Source organism: Lolium rigidum, chromosome 7, assembly GCF_022539505.1.
Source record: "Lolium rigidum isolate FL_2022 chromosome 7, APGP_CSIRO_Lrig_0.1, whole genome shotgun sequence".
Taxonomy (NCBI): domain Eukaryota; kingdom Viridiplantae; phylum Streptophyta; class Magnoliopsida; order Poales; family Poaceae; genus Lolium; species Lolium rigidum.
Window position 1 is genome coordinate 309,588,201 of NC_061514.1, and position 6,939 is coordinate 309,595,139.

The following is a 6,939-nucleotide window of genomic DNA, read 5'->3' on the forward strand; positions in this document are numbered from 1 at the left end:
GATCCAATTAATTCGTGGACGCAGATCGACCTTGTCGCGCGCGTGGATTGTTTGAACAAGGAATAGTAAGTCCACTTTGGTGCATTTCATCGACCGGCCGTGGCTTCCCTTGTGCTGCCCCAAATTAATTCGTCTGCCACTGTACATGGAAACTTAATTAATGCTGGTTGGCGTCACTTTGCCACTGTACATGGAAACCTAATTAATTCGTCCTCACGAAGCGGTACCTGCAAACAATACTACGAAGCGGTAATAATCGACAGCGCGGAGGAGCGCGCGGCCACGCACCTGGCGCGCGTGCACGGAATCCACGGCCTCGCAGTTGGTCACATCTGTCACGTTCGGCTGACTGCTGGCCCACTCAACAAAAACTCAGGAGGCATCTGCGCCTGGTGGGTCCACACGGAACGAACGCTTCAAGCGTTGCCAGGGCTGACACCGTCCAGATCAGATAGGAAACACCCCTGCTGATCCATCGGGATGGACATCATCCCGACGGACCTCGTGGTGGACATCCTGCAGCGGCTTCCATGGACCTCGCGCCGGCGGCTGCGCCTCGTGTGCCGGTCCTGGCGCGATCTCGTCCACAAGCGCACGACGGAGATGAAGCAGCGCCGCGACGCCGTGCCGCTCATCGTCACGACGGAATCCGCGTACGTCCTCGGCGACCTAGGGTCGTCCAAGTCCCGACCGGCCCGAGAGCTATGGCGCAGCACGGACGTCTACAAGCACATGGAGGTGGTCGGCGCCCGCAACGGCGTGCTCGCCTCTCGCGACGACACCAAGCCCGGTGGCGCCATCACCCTGGCCAACCCTGCCACCGGCGACTTCCTCGCGCTCCCGCCGATCCCGCGCGCCGGCCTGTTCCGGCGCCACAACTCGCGGCGGTCCGGCAGGAGATGGCACCAGGCGTATAGCTTCGGGTACCACCACGGCACGGGGCAGTACAAGGTGGTGCACGTTCCCTGCTTCTTCAAGACCAAGGAGACGCTCCGTGTGTTCACCCTCGGGGAGGCGTCCTGGAGGGAGGTCACGGCCCCGGCGACAGTGCGGGCTCGACGCCGGCGTGGTCGCCGTGAATGGGGCGACGTACCGGGTCGTGGAGGGGTCGGAGAGCGAGGATCGTGTCCTTTGACCACCGGAGCGAGCAGGTGAAAACCGTAACGCCATTGCCCGTCTCCGACGCACCCATCAGCCATCTCACCGAGGTGCGGCGCAGGCCGAGCGTCGCAATTGTAACCAGTGGTCGACCCCGGCTCCGTCTACTACTACGGGCGTGGGGATGGGACCATCGAGGTACTCTTCAAATACCTCTCTCGATCCGGCAAGCACTTATGCTTGTATTGAACTTACAAATCTCATGATCTGCAAATTTGATCTGATTGCATAGGTGTGGATTCTCGAGAATACGAGTAAAGAGCAGACCTGGGTTCATCAATACAGTTTGCGTTCTCTATCCTGCTTGCCCGGTCCATCGTCGATCCAGATGGCGCGGCCAAACTTCATCCACGGCGACTACATCCTCATGGTTCAGGGCCAAAGCCAGAGATTGCGGCCTTATCGTCGTCGGCCCAACTCTTACGTGACGAGGCAGGAATGCAGCGCCGTTCATATCAACTCATGTGACCCACAGGCGTTCATTTCCAATATGAAAGGCGATATTTGTCGAGTGTTTGCATACGTCAAGAGCACGGATGCATTGGGTGTTTACAGGCGTTGGTGAGGAGATACGAATGAATTCTTTTATTTATACTCGCGATAAAGACATCCTACTATACCTGTTTGTGTTCAAATTCTCTTTTATTTGTACTGTTAGTTTGAGAGTACCGGATTAATCTCGAATCAAAATTCGTCCAACTATCAATCTTTGAGTGGTCTTTTTTTGATGTCTTAATTTTTGTCTGTGATCAACCAAGGTTTCTGTTATTGCACTTTTTTGAGTGTTCATACCTTCTCGTGGTTGCTATTTTCTGATAAGAATCCTCTGAAACAATTTTGGGGAGATAAAACAGGAGAATTCTTGCATTAACTATAGCCCGTGATTGACATACGTGTATGTGCGTGTTTCACCAATGACTTCTGTCTATTTCTTCGTAAGCGTTCATGTAAAATCCGTAATAGCTCGAACATAAAATAAAAACTAAATTATGCATGAATAGGGTTTCCATTATTGGGAAGAAAAGGGGCAACGCTGGGCGTCTCCCTGCTTAACATGTGTTCCAACTCTGCCAAATTTTCACTTTAACTTCGATGTAGAAAAAACCACTTATGGCTCTGCTTCCACGTAGAAAACAAATTATATTCCTATGATGCATAAATAGGTTTTCCATTTTTGCAAAAAAGGGCCACACTGATTATGCTCTCGTAGCAAAAAGATTGTGCTCTTGCAGAAAAACAATAGAATGGTTGTAATCCGTAGAAGAAAATTATTTCTACGATGCAAGTCCACGGAACGTGTGATGCAAAAAGGGCGAACAATTGTATCGAAAACTTCCTTCCTACGGTGAGAGACGCAAAATTGTTATGGATGCATCTCATGTTTCCATGTGTTGAGAAAAATCGTAATGCTCATCATTATTATCTTCTGTTTTCAAATGCTCTATGACAAGTATTGTCTTATTGATGGGGTCTTTGTTTCTTCATCTATGTAGCACATCCATGAACACTACCATTGGGATGCTAGCTTCGAAGTTTTGATTGATTATTGGTGTGGATACATATGTGCTCTCATTTTGTTCTTCCCGCAGAAATATGTGACCCAGAGAATAATTGGCTGATATGGATTGCAAGTGATATTCTTCTCAGTCTTTTTCTTTCTTTTGCTACTATCCTGCTATTTCCAGTTTACCATCTCTTGCTTATGCTTGTCCAGTTGCCTTATGTGAAGGTGAATCTTTTATTTGGTAGTGTTGTCGTGCAGGTGACAAGGAGGTGAGCTCGTTCAACTGGTGGCAGTCATAGGCGACGGAGCAGCACGTATGTTGTTGTTCTCCCCATGAAGATGCGATGTGGATCTGGACGCTTGAACCGGCCAGCGGGAAATGCTTTTCTTTGTGATGTTGAAGTGGCTTAAGTTCTAGTTAGCTATGCTGGCCTGGAGCATCTTCAACAGTCTGGCGTATTTTACCGTTGTGGTGTACAATGTTTTTGCTGAAAGGTTTGTAACAAATAGGTTTTGTTGTGTGATGTTTGCCTTGTTGAGACATGAGATGGCTTATTATTGATGTCCTGAATACAAACAGTTTGGCATGAGCTAGTTTATTGATGTTGTGGACCTGGTGCGTTGGCTCCGTTTTTAATTCTTGAGACGAGTTCATACATCAATGTGTCTTTTGTACTTTGACCAACTGTGTGCATCCAAATTTTGATGAAGTTTAAAATGAATTATTGTTGGATACCTGATGTATCCTTAATCATCCTGACATTGTCTTTGATACCTGATGCGTTCGTGACACTAGACAAATGTGAGTCACTTAATTCCGAACGAAGTGAATATAATAGTTGAAAGAGAGCAAACGGTACACACAAATTCGGATTGATTGATTGAGCTATAGATTTGCAAGGAAACTGAAGACTAGGTATAAATAAAGGTACACACAAATTCTTATTCTATCAGAGTAAGTGATGCAAATTTGCATGCGAGTCTAGAAAAAGTGAGGTCACTTAATTCCGGGGAAAGTGAATATAATAGTTGAAAGTGAGCAATAAGGAGATACAAGTGAGTAATGTAGTTGAAAAAAGAGCAAGGTGATGGTACAGTAAGAAACAAATAAATCCAGCCAGTCCGTGGAAATACGGATTGATTGATTGAGATAGAGCGTCAATGAAATTGATTGAGCTAGAGATTTGCAAAGAAAACAAATAGTCAGTGGAATTGGTTAATTGAGCTGTAGATTTGCAAGAAAATGAACAGTCAGTGGAAGCATTTATTACGTACAAGTACCCATGGGACTCCAGCACAAATCAATTACTCAACCGCATCGTTTTACGGACTGGACTAGATGGGGGCAACAAGCCATGTCAGCGATCCGTGTGCTTCGTCCATACCGGCCGTCCGATACATCCATCCCGTGATAACATCTGCTCCTTCCAACACATAGTTCAAACCTAAGTAGTACTATTCTCTTTCTCCTTCCTCTGAATGTAGCTCTATAAGTAGAAGCCCCTTGTCACCCACCGCGTGCGGGGAGCGTGTGTGACTTAGACTTAGACTTTTCTTGTCGACGAGAGGAGAGGAGAGGGCACTCTCCTCTGCGGACGAAGCATGCTTCTGGGGTTGGGACACGCCTGCTTGAGATGCTGTGGAGTTCTTCACTGTTTGTTCACAGGGGTTCGTCGAGTTTGGTGCTGCAGCTGGTATGTTTGCTTCTGTATCTGTCCTTCTGGTAGTCGTTCTCTAATTATTAGCTGATGTATCATTAGTTGATTTTTTGTTGTTGCTTGCAATGGAATCAGTACTCTCAATAATCGGTTGTTATTTTCGTAAAGAATGTTCACAGAGAATTAATATGCAGTTCTTTGTTTTGATGTAGAGTTTGGTAGCATTCTGGAAGGCAATTATTTCTACAGTTTGACAGGTCTTGCTCGTTTTGTGAATGACAGATGGATTTCGCGTTACTGAATCTTTTCGTATTGTTTGCAATGGACTCCGTACTGCTCTGCCAAATGCATCCTAATGAAAATCGTGATTTGGCTTCCGGTACCGTGAAAGAAAGAGAGGAGGAGAAAATCCATTTATTACCTCCCTGTTTCCGGTACAGATGAGCCAGGCCAGGAAGAAGGCGCCTGGCGACTGAGGAGCGGGAGGAGGGCGATGAGGCCCGCGCGGGAGTCGGAGAGGACCACCACAGCGAGCAGTTGAAAACCGTAACGGACCCATCGATCAGCTCACCGAGATGCATACCAGCAACTCCGGCTCCTACTACAGGCGTGGCGTGGGTTTATATGGGACCATCGATCGATGGAGCTAAATAGGCCGGCCCACACGGAACGATCGAACGCTTCAAGCGTTGCCCCTGTAACGGAGCTTTTTTTTAAACAGAAGGCTCGAAAGCCCGGCTTTGAATTAACAAAGCCATCAACCGGCCAGGAGTTACAACAGGACACCACACCACACACGCACACCACGGCAGGAAAGATACACGGGTACGTATAGAACGAATTACAACACTGCACTACGAGCGAGGACAAGCTTGCAGGAGTGCAGACCGCCGCCGTTCGACACCAAGGACACCGACCGGAGGCACGGCGAGGCACTCGCCGGAGCAGAATTGTAGTCTTGATTCCGAGGAGAACAGCCAGGACTCCGAGCACCGAAGCACCAACTCTGTTCTCATGCCGAAGAGGGCCCCCGCCCACTCGCCTGGTTCGAAGGCGTCGGACCATCGGACATGAGAGAGGCTCACCCTAGAGCCGCAGAGGTGTTGGGCTCCGGACCCGACGCCACCCTGGAGAAGACTACCTTGACAAGGATCACACCATACCGGCCGCACTGCCGAGCACTTGGACATCCACCAACGACGAGAAATCCGCCAGGAGCACCTGCAGAGGACGGGGCGGAGCGCCTCGACGCACGCATACGGGCTAGAGATCACCGCAGCCGCACGGGACCGACATTGCCCAAAGCTGCAACCTTCAGCTCCGCCAACCTACCGAAACCTCCCAGTGCGGCGCCTCCAAGAAGGTCACGGCGCAACAGCGCGTCGCCGCCGCCCAATCAACAAGATTTGGACTTTCGTCCGGGAGGTGGGGGAAGGTGAGCGAGAGCCCGGGATAGCAGCTACAACCTCGAACCGACGTGAACCGTAGCTCAACGCCGCGGACGCCGCGCCGCCGCCGCCTCACATCCCGAGGAGTCGAGGACGCCGGACCGAGGCACCCACCACGATGCCCGCCGCGGGACATCGGGGAGACGAACCAGCGCCCTCGCCGCTCGCCGACCGAGGCGCATCGAGGCCGCCCACCCGAGGCAGCCACGATGAGGCCCGGACCTAGGCCCGCCGGCCCGGATCCGGGCCCGCCGCCGCCACCCATGGCCACGGCGCGCCGTCGCGAGGCCGCGCCAGCCGGCCGGAGGCCGAGCCGCGCCGCCACCCCGCCGGAGAATCGCCTTCACCACGCCGTGGTCAAGCCACCGCGCCGCCGCGCCAGACGCCAAGCACGGCGCCCCCACCGACCGCGCCAGCCCGCGCCACCGCAGCCACGCGGGGGAGAGAGAAGCCCCGCCGCCGCCGGCGCCCCGGGGCTTTGCCCGGCAACGCCCTCTGGCGGCGGCGAGGGAGGGACGGGGGGAGGAGGGGCTGGAGTTGGGGAGGGCTAGGGTTTCGCCCTGCGCTCGCGGGAGCGGCGGGGACGAAACGGGTGTTTCACGAAGAGGTAATTCGGTCCCCGCAACGGAGCTCCCGGGGCGACACCGAACGGATAGGAAACACCCCCGCCGATATATCGGGAGCCGCCGCGCGCGGTGGCGATGGACATCATCCCGACGGACCTCGTGGTGGAGATCCCGCAGCCGGCTCCCATGGACCTCGCGCCGGCGGCTGCGCCTCGTGTGCCGGTCCCGGCGCGATCTCGTCCACAAGCGCACGACGGAGATGAAGCAGCCGCGCGCGACACCGTGCCGCTCATCGTCACGACGGAATCCGTGTACGTCCCGGGCGACCTAGGGTCGTCCAAGTCCCGACCGGCCCGAGAGCTATGGCGCAGCCGGCGGCGGCACGTACGTCTACAAGCACATGGAGGTGGTCGGCGCCCGCAACGGCGTGCTCGTCTCTGCGACGACACCAAGCCCGGTGGCGCCATCACCCCGGCCAACCCTGCCACCGGCGACTTCCTCGCGCTCCCGCCGATCCCGCGCGCCGGCCTGTTCCGGCGCCACAACTCGCGGCGGTCCAGCGAGAGCCGGCACCGGGCGCATAGCTTCGGGTACCACCACGGCAC